The sequence below is a fragment of the Peromyscus leucopus genome, chromosome 15 (assembly GCF_004664715.2).
Source record: "Peromyscus leucopus breed LL Stock chromosome 15, UCI_PerLeu_2.1, whole genome shotgun sequence".
Classification (NCBI taxonomy): domain Eukaryota; kingdom Metazoa; phylum Chordata; class Mammalia; order Rodentia; family Cricetidae; genus Peromyscus; species Peromyscus leucopus.
In genome coordinates, this window is record NC_051076.1 from 67629235 (window position 1) to 67651753 (window position 22519).

Consider the following 22519-nt stretch of genomic DNA (forward strand, 5'->3'; position numbering starts at 1 on the left):
ACTTTTTCACCTGGGAACCTGAACTAAGGTCCTCATGTCTGTGGATAATACCATCCTAGCACTTGGGAGGTGAAGGCAGGAAGATCAGAAGTTCAAGGCCAGCCTTGGCTACATAGTAAATTTGAAGACCTGTTTGAGAAAGACAAGAAAAAGCCTATGGGGGGAAAAACGGGCAAGGGAAAGGGAGAAGCCTGGGCTCTGGGCTGGTTGAGCATCCTAAGACTCACAACACTCAGCCAAAAGTGAAGGTGAGGGAGTAACTCAGCCATTCTTGACCAGCCCCTGGAGGGGAATTGTGAAAACCTTTTGATTTTGCCTATGTACAGAGCACAGTGGTTCATAGAACACAAAACTCAAACTCAAGTAGTATTTTTTTTTGTTTTGTTTTTTCCTTTTGGAGGAGGGCAATTGGAGAACACGTTGGTACCTTGAGGGGCCATAATGAAAATACATTGCAGAGTATTGCACTAACTGAAAGATTGTGCCAGCTTAGGGCAGCTGTGGTCCCATGGAGAGGAATAAGACCAGGGAGGGTGCCATGGGGTGGCATCTGGAGTCCCTTGTTTGGCAGTCCTTTGATAGCCTGCATGCAAGTCCAGCTACATGCCAGAGGCTATGGGTCCAGCTGGTATAGACTGGGGTGTTTAGTTTTGTTTGTTTGTTTATTTCTTTTCAAGACAGGGTTTCTCTGTGTATCCCTGGATGTCCTGGAACTTGCTCTGCAGACCCGGCTGGACTTGAACTCAAAAAAGCCACCTGCCTCTGCCTCCTGAGTGCTGGGGTTAAAGGCATGTGCCCCCACTGTCCCACTTGGATGCTTAGTTTTAAATATCAGCTTAGAATTATGACAGAAACGAGTCTCAAATGAGTCACTGTCTTCTGTCATGCTGGTCTGTGGACAAGTCTTGGGTGGGGTGGGTTGTTTTGACTATTAACTGATGTAGGAAGACTTAACACATTGTGAGTGGCAACATTTCCCAGGCATAGGATCCTGAAATACATAGCCCGGGAGGAAACTAGGTAAGAGCCAGCAGCCAGCACAGGTTCTTTAGTTTTTCTCTGCTGGATTGGGGTTATGATGTGACTAGCTGCTTGACTTCCCCATAAAGGACAGTGTATACTCAGAAGCTGGAATCCATTCTTTCCTGCCTTAGGTTACTTCTTTGCTAGGTTGTTTATCACAGCAACAGAAACAAAACCGGCCTGCCCAGGTCAGTCTCTCTCTCTAGACCCTAGCTGTTAAACGGGTATTATTATCTTCATTTTACAGACCAGGAATCATGGAGGGGTGAGACAAGTTGCTTAGAATCCTATAGCTATTAAATTTCTAACACTGAGAGAAGGCTTCAGGAAACTGCCCTAGCGTTAATCCATGCACTTTCTGCTAGCGCGAAGCATAAGGGATTTGGGGCAGGGGCATGGAAAATCACGAACAACACTGCTGGTAGCTGTAAGGATAAAAGACCAACGATGTACCTGGATTCACACATTTTTACAGCAGTGTTACCTGGCTCTGCTTTTCCCTCTCATCCTCCCTCACGTGACTTCTCCAGCCCATCCTTCTGGTTTTCCAATGGTTTAGTTTTATCTTGTTCTTTCCCTGTGGTCTATATTTATTTTTAGCTCTCCTTCAACTCTTAGCTTACATATCTTTCTCAGGGAGCCCTCTTTAGCTTTCACATAGAGATCCATTCATCTCTGTATTAGTTACTTGTTCGCCACTGACATAATATCTAACTTAAGAAAGGAACGGTGACGTGGTCCATCATGGTAGGAAGCCATGGTGGAAGCTGGTCACATTGCCTCTCCACTCAGGAAGTTGAGTGAGCAGGAAGTAAGGCCTGGCTGTAAAATCTCAATGCCCACCCCCAGGGATATCTTTCCTCCAGCAAGGCTCCTCCTCCCACAGGTTTCCTTCCCAAACAGCACCAACAGCTAAGGACAAAGTATTTGACATTCGAGCCTGAGGGGACATTTCATATTCCAGCCACAAGACCCTCTGCTATTGCTTGTCAAGACTCAGTTTCTCCACAGCACTGTTTTCTGCCATAATTCAAATCCTCATTTGTGCAGTCACCTGTTGGATCTCCCTCTCACGCACTAAACAACAAACTTTATGAGAGCAATAACCTAGTGTGGGCCAGCACCCAGAGCATAGCAGTAGCTCAGTTAATGCCTGGTGGATGCTAGCAGAAAGTTTCGAAGATTACAGCTACAGCAGCTTCCTGGAGCTTTCTTGCGTGCTCAAAACTTAATAGCCACAGGATTCTAAGCAACTTGTCTCACCTCTCTGTGCCCTGTACACTCCTCATCTGTAAAATGAAGATAATAATCATCATTTGCCAGCTATTTTCTAGGGCTGAAGAGGAGATAAATAGGCTGGTGAATGTAAAATGCTCCTAAGAGTACAGGGTAATTGCTCAATAAATGACATCATTAGCGTCATCATCATCAAGCAGTCATTGTATAATCTTATTGTTGACTGGTTATGGGTGGTGACCTTTGTACTAACCAGGGGTGGGGGGAGACAAAGAGAGGCTGTTAACCTTAGCGCGCTGGTTCTATGGTTCCAGTCATCTCAGTTTGGGGACACCTAAGGTTTCCGAGAACAAGTCTTGAAAACAATTTAGTTTTTCTCTTCTTGTGTAATTAAAGTCTGGGAAAGAGTTACTTGGCAATTAAACAAGTCTCCCTGTGAATGTGGAACAATAATACATCTTTTTGTGATGTGATGTGTGTGTGTGTGTGTGTGTGTGTGTGTGTGTGTGTGTGTGTACACGAGCATGCCTGTGCAGGTAGACACGGGTATAGTTACATATGCCTGTGGAGCCAGAGACCGACCTTACATACCATTTCAGGAGCCATCCATCTTGGTTTGTGAGACAGGCTCTCTCACTTTTACTTGGAACTTGCCAGTTGAACTAGGCTGGTTGGCCAACAAGCTCAGGGATGTACCCGCCACCATCTCCTCAGTGCTAGGGCTACAAGTGCTTGCTGCTTTATTAAAAATGGGGATTCTGGGGATTGAACTCAGGTCTTCGTGTTGGCCAGACAGGCTCTTTACCAACCGAGCTACTTCCTCATGCCCACAAAATGCATCTATTTGCTACTGAGATGGGATGTGAAGGTTCCAGGTTCTCCTCAAGTCCTTAGCTGCCTTGCTCTCAAAGTTCAGCTTGTAACTAGACAAAATCAGTAAAGACTGGCGACACCCCAGGGTAAGAAGCAGACAGGTGCCCCTGGATGACTCTGCTCTAGGAAGCTTGGTCATGTGTTGGTCAGCACTGCTGTCTGGGAGGTGACTGTGAGGGACAGGAAGATGGATCAGGTTCATCTGACCACTCAGGGCATTAGGGACCCAGGATGAAGATCAGGTGAGTCAAGCAGAAGGCTCTGGGCTGCGGCATGGAGCCCTGGAGGGCGCCCACTAGAGATGGGTGGAGAGAAGCAGAGGGGCATTTTCTGTGAAGTTTGAACAGCTTGCGCAAATGAGCTGATTTTAAATGCCTTTATTCATTTATATTTTTGATTTCCTGCATATACATGTGGTATGTGTCTGACTGGGGGTGCACACTGGTGTTTGAACTATATAGCATGCTTGTTCATAAAACATAGGCTCCATCATGGCTTCTGATGGTGGCCAGACACTCCCACTACAGCCTTTAATAGTGAGGGGGTGGGGGAAAGGTCTAGAGGGATTTCATGGTTGTTCACAAGTCAAGCAGCTCTAACAGAATTAGTACACAACTCCTCACAACCTTCAAGACTCCCAGAGCTAGTGTAATTGCTTTACTTGATTTCTTTTTTCAACACAACCCTTACCTTCTCTCGGCTTCTATTCTGACTGCGGTTAGAAATTAAAATTAATTTTATAAAGTCACGCAAGCAACTGTCCCTTGTTCACTGAGCTACGCAGCACCTGCGCCAGCATCCTCACAGCCGCACATCGCCCCCACCCACCAAAGAGGCGCACATGCTGTCCCAGCCTCCTCTCTGGAAACCCGAGCAATGTCAGCACCGTGCGAACTTGATTTTTCAGACGGAGAACCGTGCATGTGACGTGGGTGGGGGCACGCATGGCCGAGCACTCGCTGTTGCAGAGGGAAGAATTTATGTTTGCATCTGCCTCTCGCCCCTTCTCACATCTGGTCTTCTAGGCCTTTGGGAATTCGCTGGGGAAGGGGAAGGAGAGCACTGAAAGGAACTCTCAGTGCGGAGGGAGCCAGGGCTGAATAAAGATGAGTTTGCCACTCTTCCCTGACTCCAAGTGCGATCGGTTCCGACTGTTCCGTGGTTTGAGGTGCTTGGTGTGAGGATTTCTCCTGTCAGATTCTGGGGCCTTTGAAGAACCTCGCGAAGTCAGTTTAATGCTTCCGCGAGTCAGGAGTTTTTATTCTCAGGGAGGGTCACAGAGGAAAAGTGGGTCATTGTCCTAAAGTCAAGTACAGACACATCTCAAATGTGTAGTTTTCTTTTCCTTTCTCTCCCTCCCTACTTTTCTTCTCTCCTTCTTCCCTCCCCCAGCCCTTCCTTCCTTCCTTCCTTCCTTCCTTCCTTCCTTCCTTCCTTCCTTCCTTCCTTCCTTCCTTCCTTCCTTTCTTTCTTTCTTCTTTCTTTCTTTCCCTTCCTTCCTTCCTTCTTTCCTTTTTCTCATGTAGTTCAGTCAGGTCTCAAACATTCTATGTAGCCAAGGATGACCTTGAACTTGCACTTCTCTTTAAAGTGTTGAGCTTACTACTGGTACCACCACACCCAGTGCTGGGGATGGGGCTCAGGGCCCTGCACACACTAGGCAAGTATTTCAACTGAGCTGCATCCCCAGCCCTCAGAGGCTGTCTTTCTTCCCATATCCAGAGAGTGAGTTGTCCTTTAGGAGCTCCTGCAGGCCCTTGTTGAAATAAGACACTTTCCATAACGTCCATGTGTTTATCCCACATTGATAAAGTTTGTTTCCCCTCCAATGCCCCTAGAGAGGATCATAATGCAGAGCTCAGGGAGGGAGTGGCCAGGCATTTCTGGACTTTGTAAATTCCCATCTAACCTTTTTTTTTTTTTTTTTTTTTTTTAGCCTCTTTTAGTAATAGAAAAGCCAACTTCATACAACCATGTCCTAATATCATTCTTAACATAAACACTCCTTGTTTTCTTTTTCAAGATTTGTTTCACTTTTAATTATGTGTGTGTGTGTGTGTGTGTGTGTGTGTGTGTGTGTGTGAGAGAGAGAGAGAGAGAGAGAGAGAGAGAGAGAGAGAGAGAGAGAGCAGAGGCATTGGATCCCCTGGAGCTTGAGTTTCAGGCATCTCTCTTTTCCACACACAAATTAATCAGACAGAGAAATTTTACAACTCTTCTTGTATGTTTCCCTTTGGGCACCATCTGCATAACTCAGGGCAATGGCTGGCATCCTTGTCCTGGCTCTACATGAAATGCTGACATGTGCTGTAGGTTTTTGTCAACTTGATGCAAATCTAGACATATCTCCATCCAGAACTGCCTCCATCAGACTGGCCTGTAGGCAAGTCTGTGGACCATTTTCTTGGATAAAGATTGATGTGGACAGGCTCAGCCCACTGTGGGTGGTGGCATCCTTGGGCAAGTGGTCCTGGACTGTATAAAAAAGTAGACTGAGTGAGCCATGGGGAGCAAGCTGGTAATCTGTGTTCCTCCATGGTTTCTGCCCCTGCTCTGGCTTGAGCTCCTGCCCCGACTTCCCTCAATGATGGGCAGTGATTGGGAGATGTAAGCCCATTAAATGCTTCCGTCCTCAAGTTGGTTTTGATTGTGGTGTTTATCACATCGGCAGAAACCTGACTGTGACATTTCATAGGACTTCCTTTCCCCTCCCTTTGCTTTGTTCTCTTGTGCCCACACTTCTTTCCTATCCACTACCCTTTCTTGTGACAGAGAAAGCTTACAGCTTAAGGAGCCTTCTCCATCTCTATCACTTCAACATTTTTCAAATTACATTTATAGGTTGGTTTTTGTTTGTGTGTATGTGTGAGTAGTATGTATGAGTGGTGTGTGTGAGTAGTGTATGTATATATGTAAGTGTGGAATGTGTGTGTAGTGTATGTGTGTATGTAGTGTGTGTAAGTGTGGTGTGTGTGTAGTGTATGTGTGTAAGTGTGGTGTGTGCATAGTGTATGTGTGTGTGGTGTTTAAGTGTGGTGTGTGTGTAGTTTATGTATGTGTGTAGTGTAGTGTGTGTAAGTGGTGTGTGTGTGTCAAGGCACATGTTTAGAGATCAGAAGATTTGCAAGATGTGATGGTCCTTTCCTTTTACTGTGTAGGTCTCAGGTATCCAACCCAGCTCGTCAGGATTGGTGACAGGTGCCTTTATGTGCTGAGCTGCCACTGTCTGTTGGTACCTCTCACAGTTTCTTTTAAAAAGCAGAAACGGATATTGAAATTTTCACCTTCAATTTTGTTTGCATCTCAAGAAGTGTGTACAATTTCTTCTGTTAGTATAAAGGTTATAATAGGTATGAATATCTGCCTGTTGTTTAAATACACCTTAATTAAAAACAAATCTTATTAATCTGGAAACACTTAGTTTTATTTATGTGTGTGTGTGTTATGTGAGTGCAGGTACCCACAAAAGCCAGAAGATGGCTCAGATCCCCTGGAGCTGGAGTTACAGGCATTGATGAGCTATACAATGTAGGTGCTAGAAATTGAACTCTGGTTTTTTGGAAGAGGATCAAGTGTTCTCAACTACTGAGGTCTGTTCAACCCTGTGCAACACACTTATTCTTAAAATTATGAGCATGTTTTGCTACCATCCTATGCAGGGTCCATTTGTGTGGATGTTCATAAGTTGTGAGCATGTTTGACCAATACTATATTCCTGTCCATGTTTGCTCTTGAATTTGAGCTGCCATATAAAGTGTGTATGAGCACTTGTCTGCTTTTGAGAGCCTCTGAAAGTATTTGTAAGTACAGAATTGATCTGTTCCTGGAAGGTCCTTCAACCTCACCTGTGGGTGTCTTTTAATGGTAAGATATGTTATTACAAATTCAACTATATTAGTGATGAGCCATTTAGCTTTTCTATTCCTCTTTTAAACATTTTTATAGCTCATACTTTCCAGACAATTGACCATTCTAGGTTTTTAGAATGTATTATAAGAATAGATTCACTAGTTATTTGGAAATGAAGGGGCTGAGCAGGTGGCTCAGGGGATACAGGGCTTGCAATGAAAACATGAAGACTGGTGGGTGTGGCTACCAACCCATTACCCGAGGCATTGGGAGACAGAATTCTCCAAGGACAAGGCAGCTAGCTAGACTAGCCAAATCTACAAGTTCTCGGCTCACTGAGAGATTCTGACTCAAAATATAGCTTTGAGAGTCATCAAGGAAGACACTTGACAGCAACCTCAGGCCCCCTACATACATGCATATAGGAGCATGCATACCTGCATACAAGTTAATACACAAACATATGTGAACACACACGTGCATGCACCACACACATACACATGTAAAGAGCATATATATGTGTGAGTATGTAAATGAATAGATATGAACACACATGCAGATAACATTTATATATATACATATATATAAAATCTTCACTGAATCTATAGTTTTGTCTTATTTATAATTCCCAGTATTTTTTCCATGTATTTTTTTTTTTTTTTTTTTTTTGCTATTTTACCTGCCTGAGGCTGATTAAGTTATCTATATTTGAGTGACAGAGCTGTGGCTCTGCTGAGTGACTTATTGCTGTAATATCTCGAACCCTTGATGTCTGCTCATATCACCACTCACGTCTCCATTCTGAATGAGTTGTGCTACCACCACTTTCCCTCTTCTGGGAACCGAATCTTTTGCATTTTTTTAAAGATTGTATTTCGTTTTGAATTACATGTCTATGTGTGGGTATGTGAGGGCAGGTGCCTGCAGGAGCCAGAAGATACATCAAATTCCCTGGAGCTGGAGTCACAAGGGGTTGTGAGCTGCCACACACGGGTGCTGGGAACAGAACCTGGGTCCTCTGCAGGGGCAGCCAGTGCTGCTAACCACTGAGCTATCTCTCTTCCCACTTTACATTTTCCCAAGTATGCCTAAAGCCATGAATTTCCCTCCAAGGACAGTTTTGACTTCTGCTACCAGTGCTGGGTGTCTTTATTTTCTCATGCTCAATATGGGTTAAGGCTTTAGTTTGTTTCTAGTGCCAAACCTATAGTTAATCCTGAAGTCTTTACGGAGTGCTATGCTTGAAGGATAGCACTTCTGAGTTGTTGTTTTTTTTATATTGCTTCTCTCTCTCTCTCTCTCTCTCTCTCTCTCTCTCTCTATCTCTCTAAGTTCAATTGTAAAAAAAACAAACAAACAACAAAACATTCTTTGGTGGGAAGAAAATTCTGGGGACATTTTCCCTAGCCTTAAAAAGAGCTGTGTTTTCATGTGTCTGACAGTTTCACACACACACACACACACACACACACACACACACACACACACACTCACACGTGTGTGTGTGTGTGTGTGTGTGTGTGTGTGTGCTTTGCTCGTTTGCAGCCCCCATAACCCTCTGTTGTTCTGCCAAACCTCTTCTTCCCAGGAACGGCCCCTGCCCTGAGTTTCATGTCTTTGTTCTGTTTGGGGACCCACCGATCTAAGTTTAATTACGGTTGCTTGCATGAAGAGGGCTGGAAGTGGCTCCACCATCAAAGAAAATGAGTTCACCTCCATCCCCAGTGCTTTTAGAGAGCTGCTTTTGACCATTTTCTTCTTGCCCCGGTTCTGCTGAAGGGCTAGTTCCCAAATGAGCATTTGGAAGTAGCATGCCCTGCGCCTAATGCATCTCTCTCATCTCTCTCTCTCTCTCTCTCAATTGAGTATGATAAACCTAGCCTGATTTTCTTTGTGTCTACCTTGCTGGAGGATTCTGAATCTGTGCATTGATACTGGTCAGTAGCTTCCATTTGAATATATGCTTTTCACCTAGTTTCAAATTCCCCCAATTCTTCACTTTAGATATTGCGTTTTGTTTTTCAAGAATATCCATTGGATTCACTTTTCTAGGATCACACATTTAGTAATTTTAAAAATCATATGCCAGACATCTTACTACAAGGAATTATAGAGCTCCGGGTAATATTTCCCACTGGCAGGAATTCTGTCTCTCATGTCAACCAGATCAGTAAGGGGCTCCACGCCTCCATCTAATCAGAGCTGGGCTGGGTTCAGTCTAGGTTGCTTATATGGTTGGATTCATTTCTCTCACCTCTGTTTCCTCTCTGTTTCTAAGACTAATCTGTCCTTTGATTGACAGGCTGGCAGCTTTTTATCTCCTCCATCTTAAAACATTGGCAGGGAATTTGGTCTCAGACTTCACAGGTTTGGAGTTCTGCCCCTTTTAAATTTGGAAAATGTTTTGGGGGAGAACAGGCACAGTTCCTAAAGATTGTGAGACAAACAGAGACTTCATTGCATGTTATCAAAGTTCAGCAGCCTTCCACATAGTCCTGGGGGTCTGGAAGCCACCAGCAGTGAAAGCCTACTGTCTGAATGGCTCCTGAGGCTTCCAGATGTTCATGCTAACCCAACACAGTTTCTAAAAGCTCTGTTTATTTCTTTTCCTGTTAATACCTTTGTCCAGATGAGATCATCAACCAAATTTGAAGCCAGCAAATCAAATGGAATGGGGGATGGAGGAGAGATCGGCCAGCAATGAGTCACTCTTTTCAGAAAGCCACTGTCTTCCGGGGAGTTTCATTCTATTTAGTTCTCTTTATTCGACACCACTCTATTACCTCTACAAACACAAACTTTGTGCATCTAATCTCATTTTTTTAAAATTGCTGAAGTGAAATTGATCCTCTTCAACCAACATCTACCACCTGCTACACCCCATAGTCACACTTAAAGTTTACTTCCAGACTGGAGGGTTGGTTCAGTCTGTAAAGTACTTGCCTTGCTAAGGACCTGACTTTGTTTTTGTTTTTGTTTTTGTTTTTGTTTTTCGAGACAGGGTTTCTCTGTGTACCTTTGTGCCTTTCCTGGGACTCACTTGTAGCCCAGCTGCTCGAACTCACAGAGATCCGCCTGGCTCTGCCTCCCGAGTGCTGGGATTAAAGGTGTGCGCCACCACTGCCCGGCTACGGACCTGACTTTGATTTAGAGAATTCACATAAATGAGCCAGGTGTCATGGAAGGTGTTTGTAATCCCAGTGCTGGGGAGGCAGAGGCAGGATGATTTTTCAGGGTTCACTGGTCAGCCTGCTTAGTCTAATTGCTAAGCTCCAGGTCAGCAACAAACCTTGTCTCCAAAAAACAAGATAGCAGAGTTGGAGAGATAGCTCTGAGGTTCAGAGAGCATTTGTTTACCTTGGAGAGGAGCCAGGTTCTGTTCCCAGAACCACGTGAAGGCTGACAGGTAGCTCTCAGGCACTTTGAGAGATCTGATGGCCTCTCCTGGCCTCTTTGGCCAGTGTGCAGACAGAGAGTCAGGAAAATCACCCAGATACATAAAATAAAAATAAGTAAGTACTTTAAAATAAAAGAAGATGAATGATACCTGAGGAACAACACCTGAGGTTGTCCTCTAGCTTTTTCATGCCTAGTAACATACATGTACATGCACACACAGATGTGCACATATACACAAAAAGTAACCCAAAAATATTCATTTGTTTATTAGATAGGCATCGAAGATCCTCTATGTGCTTGGTCCTTTGCAAGGTGCTTGTATTCAAGATTAAAAAGAAGACCCTGCTCATCTCCTGAAAGGAATCTCACACCTGGGAAGGATGGACACATGAAAAAATGAGGACTAAGAGGTGGAGGCACTCAGATTGTCCCCATAGGAGAAGGACTTAATGGTTAAGCCCAGACACAACAGTCTTCCACGATTCCCCGGATGATGAAGGCAGCTGTGCTGTGAGTTTAGGGTTGTGCTGTTCATTCTGAGCCCTAATCCCTTGTCTTTGGAAGGAAAGACGGAGCATTATTCATTGAGCATTTACGTGTAGTCTTTGCTGAAGCTCCTGGATGCTGGGGATTGGTTCAGGGAACAGCACAAAGCAGCTCTTGTCTTAGATAAGTGGACAGCCGAGCAATTCCACGGCTTGGTACCAAGCAGGGCTGGAAAACAGCAGGCTTGGCTCTTCAGACTCCTCTTCTCAGTGCCTCCTCTTCTCTAGCCCCCACCTTTCCATCAGCTGGGAGAGCAGATGAGCAAGCGTCAGGCCTATAGAACCTGTACAGACTTGAACTTAGCTGTCGGTAACACATGCAGCACCTTGGACTGGCCTTTAGAAGCTCAAAGTTTTTCTCACCTGTTAGAAGGATCCGGAAAGAAAAGAATGTGTGCTCCAAAGCAGCCTTCCACTGGCATGGAATCTGAGTACACAGTGGGTCACCATAAATTAAAAACATGGCTCACAGACAAAAGGAATATTTTTATGTATGTAACATCAAGTATGAGTGCTCACAGACACCATGAAGCTGGGTGTCCTGTAGCACAAAGGCTTCAGTTGCTATTTCTGAAGGGAGTACTAAGTGCCAGGAAAGATGATGCTGAGTGCTAGGTGCTAAGTTCTCCATAGGCATTATCCCACTGATCCTCCTCTTTTGTTTAGTTTGTTAGCAGATGGCTGCATAACACATTACCTTAAACATAAAAAAATGATTTATCTGAATTCAGAGACATCTCAGTCAGTAAAGCACTTGCTACATCTAGTGGTTTCAATGAAAATGTCCCCCAGAGGCGCATACATTTGAATGTGTGGTTCCCGGTTGATGGAACAGTTTGGGAAGGATTGCAAGGTATGTGTTGGAAGACGTGCATCATTGGGTGAGGGCTTGGAGGTTTCAAAAGACTCATGAGATTATCAGTGATTTCCCTCTGTGTGTCTTGATGGTGGGATCAATTTAAAAGACCCCAGATGTTCCTTCTCTCTGCCATCATAGGCTCTAACACTTTGAAACCATAAGACAAATTAAATGCTTCATTTTCTAAGTTCCTTAGGACACCACAATGGAAAAGTAATTAAGACACCATGCAAACATGAGGATCCGAGATCAATACCCATGTCAAAAGAAGAAGGAGGAGGAGGAGGGGGAGGAGGAGCAGGAGGAGGAGGAAGAAGAGAAGAGGAGGGGGAGGAGGAGGGGAAGGGGAAAGGGGAGGAAGAGGAGGAGGAGGAAGAAGAAGAGGAAGAAGAAGAAGAAGAAGAAGAGGAAGAGGAAGAGGAAGAGGAAGAGGAAGAGGAAGAGGAAGAAGAAGAAGAAGAAGAAGAAGAAGAAGAAGAAGAAGAAGAAGAAGAAGAAGAAGAAGAATCCTGCCGTTCACACCATGTGCTTATGATCCCAGTGCTAAGGGGTATAAACAGGTAGATCCCTGGGGATCACTGGCCAACCATTCTAACACCAGTTTAGTACTTAAGAATGATTACTTCTCTTGCAGGGGATCTGGGTTTGATTTCCAGCACCGTTGGTAGTTCACGATTGCCGGTGACTCCAATTCCAGGAGATCCAATGCCCTGATCTGGCTTTCTGCATGTATTTGGAACACAAACTCATATAGGTACACACTCATATACATAAAAAATAATAAATTAATAAATAAATACAAATTTTAAACATGGGTGACATCTGAAAAATAGCACCTTAGGCTGACCTCTGGCCTACACACTCACACATATGTGCAGGCACATACACTTCTGAACATATTTGGATAAGTACATGCAGGTGCATGTGACCACACATGGAGTTTACTTAAATCTTGGTTCTTATCCATGTTTAGGGACAGTCTATGGGATATAGATTATAATGTATTACTAAGTCAAACTGGTCTCTGAGTTTATATATCACATGGCAAGCAGCGCAGGGCTGACTGAGTACATTCTAGGTGTTTGCAGTGGCCAAGGGGTATAGAATAAAATGTTTGCTGTTGAATACAGACCTGCTCAAGTTAGCGTTATCTACCATTCATTCAGAATCCCCCTGCTCTCATCGGTCAGGGAAGGCTGGAGCCATTACTCATGAAACTTTTTAAATATTTGTTATTTACTGAAGCTCCTCTGTGCCAGGGGTTGGCTCAGGGTATGAAGCAAATGAAGGCATGGATTCTGCCTTTTACAAGGTCACAGGGTGATTGAAGAAGCAGGCACCCGAGCAATCCCAGTAGAAAGTGTGTGGCAATGGTTCTATTGGGGGGACCCTAGGCTTCTGTGAGGGTGCCGACAGATCTGTGTCACTGCAGACAGTAGGGACACAGAAGGTGTCTACAAAGAGATAGACATTTTGGAGATTTCAATGACTAGGTGAGATCTGGCAGCAGAACTAGATGAAGCTTCAGGGTCTAGAGCAGTGGTTCTCAACCGGTGGATCACGGCCCACACAAGGGTAACATGTCAGATATCCTGCATATCAGATATTTACATTTTGATTCATAACAGTAGCAAAATTACAGTTTATAATAGAAATCATCTTATGGTTGGGGATCACCACAACTCCATTAAACCTTTGCAGCATTCAGAAGGTTGAGAACCACCGGTCTGTTCTAGTTTTCTTCTGTTGCCACAATAATGTATGCATTATTGACTGTTTTGTTGCTGTGATAAAACACCAAGATCAAGACAATTTATAGAAGAAAGAGTTTGTTGCAATTCGTGTTCCAGAGGGTTAGAGTCCCCGATGGTAGGCAGGCAGCCCACAGCAGGCACGATGGCTTGAGGAGAAGCTGAGGGCTCACATCTTAAACTGCAAGCAGGAAGCAGAGAGAGCCAGCTGGGAGTGGGAGTGTAAGACCTTAAGACCTCAAAGCCCACCCTCAGTGACATGCTCCTTTCATCAAGACTGCACCTCCTAAGCCTCCCCAAACAGTGCCACCTCTGGGGATCAGGTGTTCAACTGCCTAAGACTGTGGGGGACATCTCATTCAAACCACCTTGATCCACAATCATGAGGGAGAAAGGGCTTATTCTAACTCACAATTCCAGGTTACAGTCCATAATAGTAGGAAAGTCTAGGCAGGAGGTAGAGGTGGCTGGTTATGTCTCCTCCACCATCAGGAACAGAGAAAGAAAGAATAAATTCATATTCACTCTCTTGCTTGCTGGTGCTCAGTTAGATCTCTCCTCTCTTATACAATCAAGACCCCTACCTAGGGAATGGTGCCACCCACAATGGGCTCCCTCGTCTCACATCAATTAACTTAATTAAGACAACCCCCACAGACATGCCAACAGACTAACCCAATGTTGACAATCCCTCATTAAGACTCTCCCCAGGTGATTCAAGGCTGTGCTAAGTTGACAATTAAATTTAACCATTGCAAGGGGAGAACAGAGTACCTCTTGGGAGGCAAAATAAATTGTGACCCGTGTGTGTTCTGCAAGGTGTTTAATACAGAGGTGAGGCCAAGAGTTTGGAAGGGCTGCCACATGAAGGGTAAAATACGGTGTTTTGTTTTCTGGCTAGACAACAAAGAGCTAACAAGACTGAGGACATTCCTGCAAATGGTCCTACGCACTGGAAGTTCTGTACCAAAGCTACTTTCATACCCAGGAGCCTGAGGTTCCCACCTAGTTTTGCTTGGGAAATCTGTGGCCTCTCCTCTCGTGACTTGTCTCTACGTACCTACCAACCCTTCTACTCTCTAGATTGGTGAGCAGACATGTAGGAGCAAGCCACAGATAACTGCAGCCTTGAGTTTCCCCAGGCTGGACTAGGCAGGCAAGGCAGTCGGCAGCCTCGGCCTTACCGTGAGTCCACCGGCTTGCCCAACAAATGGTTTTCTCCAGGCCTAATTAAAGATGACTTGATGTCTGACAGGCTACACTTAAGTCTCTGTGGGCCTGCTATTGTTTTCACTGAGTGTGACAAGGTCTGGGAGCTTTATTGTGGATGTCTCAGCCAAGTGCCAAGGGCAAACTTAAAAAAAAAAATAAAAAATCACTACTTTCATTCCCTAAACATGCCCATTTACTTGTTTTCCTAGTTTATGGTATTAGTCACTGCTATAAACCTAGTCAGTCTGTTTGGTTTTTTTTCTTTCTTTCATTTTTATGATCCTAATAGTCTAAAGTCAGGTAAGCATTTCAAACCACAGGCATGTTCCAAGATCAGAGGTTAAAACTCCACAAACAGGGCCCGCAATGTGGCTCAAAGGGCAAAGACGATGGTTGCCAAGCCTGGGACTAAGTTGTTCTCTGACTTTTACACACACACACACACACACACACACACACACACACACACACACACACCCCAAATTAAAAATCAACAACAGAGGGAAAAAAACACCAAAAGCTTCTCTACAAATATCCTCCTTCACATTTGCACCCCTCCACCTCCTCGCCCCCCCCCCCCCCTTCGTGCTTCCCAGCCTGGGAAATCTCAGTGGCTTCCTTCATAGGAGCCCCTCTGAGAGACAAGCATGACTGACGGTGTCAGCTGTCATTTGTTCTGTGTTATTGATTGCCTCAGTTCTTTATTTCAACAACTTGAGCTGCCAGATTTAGTAAACTAAAGTACACGACACTCAGCTCTTAAATTTGGCTGCACAATCAATATCTCATATGACTATTTGTTGCCCACAATTTGAAGATCAAATATTTACTGAGCTATCATTATGTTGCTATTGAAACTACCACAGAGTCAGTGCTGTTGATAAGTAAAGATGCCACCTCCATGGTATGCACAGTGGAGAAGTGGGGCACAGAACAGATAGCCTTTGCCATGAAGCGTTCAAAGGCTAGGGAAAGTGGAGACTGGTGGGGAGCGAATAAATAAACAAGTCCACACTGATCACAGCTCATATACACCCACTCATCCACATGCACACACCCATTTATGAGAGTATGTCTATACACTCTACATGTACATGGTTGTTGGTCCAGTGAGGTGGGTCAGTGGCTAAAGCTCTTGCCTTACAAGCCTGATGATGACCTTTGTTTGACCCCCAGAACCCAGGATGGAATGAAAGAACTAACTTCAGAAAGTTGTCCTCCAACCTTCACCCATGTACCACAACATGCGCCCACTCATGCATGTGCACACACACACATGCAAATACACATATATACACACACATAAAAATACACATATACAGACACACACATACACATAGACACACACACGCGCAAATACATATACATACACACATGCAAATACACACACATACACACATGCAAATATACATACACACACACACACACACATACACATAGACACACACACACAGAAAGAGAATTTAACATTTAAAATATTAGCATGTTGAAGAAGACTCAGACCACCCAAAATAATGAGTTTCTATCAGTAAAGATTCTACCCTGGAAGGCAAGAGGAAGTTCACAGTTGGAATGTCAAGACTGAAGAAGCGGCTCAACAGGCAGGAACGCTCACCGCTTTTGCAGAGGACCTGGGTTCAGTTCCCAGCACCTACATCTGGTGTCTCCCAGCGGCTTATAACTCCAGCTTCAGAGGATCTGATGCCCTCTTCTGGCCTCTGAGGGTATCTGCACACATGGTGTGGTGTATGCACTTACAGAGGCAAAACACTCATACACATAACATAAACAAAAAGATTTCTATGACTTAAATATCTATCTATAGCACATTATGATATGGATACAAACTTGACAGTATCAATGTGTATTTAAAAGAGATGCCACCAAGTAAACAGTCACTTCTAATTAAAAAACAACCACTTTATGAAGAAATACTATGCAGAGGGTTTTAACTATGGTAAGATGGAGATGAACATTTATCTCTAATTATGAACATTAACAAAATATTTTAGATAGGGATAGATAAATAACCTCCAAACAAAAATTCAGAGTTGCACATGGTGGCTGATAATAAAAATATTCTCTTTAAAGCCAGAAATGAAATAGGGATAGTTATTACCATAATTTTAACATCATTATTAGTTCTAACCATTACAACTGGGTAAAAGAGAAATAACAGAAGTAAATATTGTAAGGGAGACACTAAACTTTTTATCTTAATACATAGTTACATAGCAGAAAAACTGAGAGGGTATGACACTTTTAGAAAAAACAGAACATGAAAGAAAAATCTGATAGAGCATTGGTTAATACAGGAATGTGCAAAATGAATACCTAAGAGGAGAGTGAGAATTCCATTAGTAATTATAACTGAAGATACCCTATATCTATGCCAGCCTAAATGATGGATGTGCAGGCCTTAAATGAAGATAATTTTAGACCCCAGAGTCACGAGAGTCACAGAAATCATTCCTATCAACAAAATATCGCCGGGCGGTGTTGGCGCACGCCTTTAATCCCAGCACTTGGGAGGCAGAGCCAGGCAGATCTCTGTGAGTTCGAGGCCAGCCTGGGCTACCAAGTGAGTCCCAGGAAAGGCACAAAGCTACACAGAGAAACCCTGTCTGGAAAAACCAAAAAAAAAAAAAAATCCACTGAGCTCGACAATACAAAGCTTGAATTTCTTAGAACTATTTGCTCAAAACTTCTAAATGCAAACTTAAAGTACCAAGAGAGGCTTGCTGTTGTTATCTTTTGGGAATTTGAGAATATTAGACAAAATTTATATGAAAAAATAAACACTGAGATAGACACAATTATCTGTTGGTGATGAATATGAAATAAAGTAACATTTAAAATAGTGACAGAAAGGAGGATTTATTTATTTATTATTTGTTAGTTATTTCTGAGATAGGTTTCTATGTGTCCCAGAATGTTCTCAAATTTGCTATCTTGTAGCCAAGGCTGACCTTGAACTACTGATTCTACTGTTTCCACCTCCCAAATACTAGAATTGTGGCTAAATACCATCACTCTCCTCTTGGGGAGATTATTTTAAAATTGGTTTGGGAATAATCTTGGGGGAAAGTAAGGTATGTATTTCTTACAGCAAAAGACATTGCAGCTGTGTTGAGTGAGGATTTAAACATGTACAAATGCAAAACAGCGTGTGTTCCAGAAAACACATACGTAAGGAGCTCTTACAAAGTAGATGTGTGATTCAGAGCCATAAACACAGACAGCACTCTTGTTGGTGATTTGAAAATCAAAGTAACCTTAAGCAAACAAACACAAAAAACAAAAAGACATAGAAAAAATGTTATATGTATCACAAGGGAATGGGATTTTAAAAAAATCTATAAGAAAAAAGTGACAATTCAAAAGCTAAAAAATAAGGCTGGAAAAATGGTTCACTGGCTACAAAAATGCTTGCTGCACAAGCCTGGAGATCCAAGCTCAATCCCCAGAACCCACGATGGAAGGAAAAGACCACCACCCCAACAATATTGTTCTTACTGTGGTAGAATAATCAGACAGAAATGATGTAAGGAGAAAAGGTTCACATTGCCTTTAAATTCACAGAGGATACATCCCATCCCATCCCATGGCTGGGACCCCATCAAGGCAACAGGAGTATCAGGCTGCATGCCGATCAGGAAGCAGAGAGAAGAGGAGATGGGGCCAGGCTATAAAACTGCAAACCCACCCCTAGTGACTCACTTCCTCCAGTGAGGCTCCATCCTTGAAAGTCCTGCAACCTTCGCGAACAGTACCACCAGCAGAGACCGAACGTCCAAATGCATGATGAGCCTGGGACCCACAGCAGCTGGCCCAGGTTCTGACTTCCACATCCAACCAGGACATGAGTGTCCCCCACCCAGAATAATAGCAAATAAGGAATTTTTTTTTTAAAAAAGAAAGAAAACAAGAAAATATTCCAAACAGGCAAGTAATTTAAAAATGAACAATTCTCCCATAATTTTAAAGGAAAGCAACAGATAATTTTTATAATTTATCAAATGTGCAAAAATGAAAGGGTTGATTTTGCCACGCTTTATCAGCACTGGAGCAGAGCAGGCGATCTTGTGAGTCGAGGCCAGCTGGGCAAAGCTCAGAAACCGCTCGAGAGTGGCTGCGGAAAATGGGCTTCATGCCCTTGGCCAGGCATGTAAGTCGGTGGGACCATACAAAAGGTCAGCTGGAAACTCATTCTTGCTTCCTGCTGGCTGAGAGCACTGGGGGGGGGGGTCATCTGGAAACCTATGATGTATATAATAAACAATTTCAGAATGCATGTACAAGTTTATCCACATCACTATTGCTTATTATCGTAGGAGGAAAAATGGGGAATAAAATGGCCATTAATAGAGTGCTCCCCAAAGCTTTTATAACAGGAGTCAGGATGTGGCTCAGTCAGCAGAGTGCTTGTCTAGCCCACGGGAAGCACTCACTGGGTTCCACCCTCAACACTGCATAAAGCAGGTGTGGCGCATGCCCGTAATCCCTGCACTTGGGAGGATGAGAAGTTCAAGGTCGTCTTCAACTGCATACTGAGTTTGAGGCCAGCCGGGGATATACGAGACTTCTTCTAAAAAACTAATAATCATGAAAAATAAAACTTTTATAATGTACCCACAGGATGAGCTAATGGGCAACCAGTGAAAGGAAGGAGCTGGGAGGTGTGGGCTGATGTGGAAAGAGAGTAGAAAGAAAACATCACCGAGGGGGAGGGGCGTGCATGTCAGTCTCCTGTGCAATACATATAAACATGTTTTATATGCACATGATATATAAAGATATTGTGCAAAGTGCACAAAATACATATATATTACATAGAGAGGGGATTGTAAAAACCGATATGTGTGTACATTTCTGTTAGAACAAAAACTATTCCTGGGGCTGATGCTCCGAGACCGGGAAGAACTGGTGTGTGTGTGTGGGGGGGGGAGGTGCTCCACTCTCTGCCTCTCTCTAAACCTTGAATTTTAAAAGCCTGCACTGTACTGTTTCTATTTCCTCCCCCAAATGACTCAAATGACTTAGGGGCTTTAGGGTGGAAGGTTAGTCTTCGTTTTATTTGTGAAAATGTGATCTCTAGTTTTCAAAGTCAGAGAAATTGCTTTTAGAGCACAGGGTGGCATTGGCAGGGACGTGATGCTCACAGGGATTAGCTGGTCTGGTTTGGGGGCTACTCCTGGGCACGTGTTCATCATATTTGAGATACTGTGTCTCCTGTGGCCCAGGCTGACCTTGACTTCACTGTGTAGCTGAGGATGACTGTGAGCTTCTGATCCTCCTGCCTTCTGTTCCCAACACTGGGATTACAGATGTGCCGGACTGTGCCTGGGTTCTGCTGTGGCAGAGGTGAAACCCAGTGCATATTGAGGTCAGAGGTCAACCTGGGGTATTATTCTTCAGGTGCCCTGCCCTTTGGTTTGGTTTCGTTGTTGTTTAGTTAGTTGGTTTTTAGTCAAAAAAAATCCAGTCAGTCTCTACCTCTGAAATACACCTCAATGCCAGGGTGTCTTATGTGGGTACTGGGGACTGATTTCAGCCCTTGTTTTTGTCATGCAAGCACTCCACTGACTGAGGCACTGTCTTCGAAGGCCTTTATTTCCACTCATTCCTAGCTTCGACTTCTGTTTCCTTGTGGTGTTGAGGAGACAGGAAGGACAGCGATCCCTTTATTACACCTCCAGTCTCGCCTCCTCCAAGGATCCTCACATCCTTACGCTCCGTGGCTAGTGCCCAATCTCAGGCGCCTCTGCCCAATCTAAAGGTCCCCAGAAGCTGTCCCAGGGTGAGCCTACTCTTGGGCAATCCCTGTTTCTTCATCATTAATTTACAAGACACACGCCTATGACCTGGGGGGCCTCTGGGTGTGGGCCTCCAAACAGAAAAGATCTCTTGAAGTCCAATCAAACCTGTGGGTAGACTTTCAACTCCGAGGTGAGCCAGCAGCCTGGAAACACAAGCTCTCTATTAACGAGCACCCACCCAGCCTGCCAGGCAAGCCGCCTGGTCTCTGTGGATTCTCCTGGAATTGTTTGGCAAGTCTTATGGCCCTTATTCAAGCTTAAGGTGAACTGACTTGTTCTTTTCCTTTGGAATTTTATGATTCTTGTTTCAGATGACTTGAGTACAATTCTTGAGTGCAGATCTTCTTTTTTCTTTTTTAAAATCTTAACACATTTAAATTAATTTAAATATTTTGCAGTTTCATAAATGCAAACAGTGTATTGAGGTCATATCCAGCTCTATTATACACACTCACTTCCACTCCTGATCACCCCTTCCCCTTCCTAACTAGTTCCCCCTTCCTAACTAGTTCCTCCTTCTATTTCTCTCTCTCTCTCTCTCTCTCTCTCTCTCTCTCTCTCTCTCTCTCTCTCTCTCCTCTCTCAGTCTCTGTGCATGTGTGTGTGTGTACATGTGTGCATATATGTGTGCATTCGCAGGTCTTGTGCAGGTGGCCACAGCTGACTTATGTTCTGACAACAGAAGACAGGGTTCTTCTGAATCCGGCTCGCCTATCCTTTCCACTTCATTTTCCACAATCCTCCACAAACCGTGGAAGAGGTGATACAGACATCCTGTTTATGGCTGACATAACTGTCACTTAATTCTCAATCTTTTGACCAGTTTTGAGTCTCTGCTTTAACTGTTGGCCACATTTAAAAGACTAGGATGAAGGCTGATAGCAAGAAACGCTGGTTTAAGAATATAAACAGAAATATGTAGAGGGCAGTTTGATTACATTCATTGAATAAAGCATCAGTGGTAAAGTCCTCCCTAGGGCCTGGGATCTCTTCAGTCACAGGCTTTTGATCAGGTTTCAAGTACTGGACATGAGTTCCTTCCTGTGGGGCAGGCCTCAGATCCAGTCAGAAAGTGGGTGGTAGCGCACAGTCATACTGCTGGTGCAAGGGGGCTCATCCCTCGCCTGGTAGGCTAGTGTTGTCTAATATGTGGTCCTGGATATAGAAGATTAACTTTCCTCCCCCAGGTAATACAAGCCATTACCATTGTTCTTGTGTGCCCCCCTGAGCTGGGTGATAGGACCCTATTGTTGAAAATGCCATACACTTTGGGCACAGGACACGGAGAAATCAAACTGGAACTGAGTTGTACAGCTATTCCAAAAGATATGGAAAAAAGAAGGATGGCCTGGAGGATGATGATGGGAAGAACCACTCCAGTGGGCGTCATCCTCGCCTGTCCATTTCTTACCCTCTTCTCCCCTACGTGAAAAAGCAGAGGCAAGTTCAAGTTCTCAGCTGCGGCTTCTTCACACGTAAGCAGGGATAACAGCATCCTCTGTGGTGGCATCCCATGAACTCACTCACTGCACTCAGAATGCATACCATTTAGCAAGGGCTAATCCCACAGCAACACCTGAAGATGGTTTCTATTACATGGGTTGGCACCATGGGAAGTGATCTAAATGTGGACTCTAAAAATGGAGTGCCTGGAGGGCAGGTTTAGACCCTTACATTTTCCTGCTGACTGCAGCTTCTGACCAGTTACTTGACCTTTTGTGTCTCATTGTACCCATCTTACATTTTCCTGCTGACTGCAGCTTCTGACCAGTTACTTGACCTTTTGTGTCTCATTGTACCCATCTGGATGGTGTACATGGCCATGGCACCAACCCTAGAGAGTCCCTTGGAGTTAGATGAACAGGCTGTGAATTCTCCGGTTTGGCATCCTGGGATTCAACCAGTCTTAGGTTGTGGATGGCCCTGATGGCTGCATCTGCACTGAACAGGTAT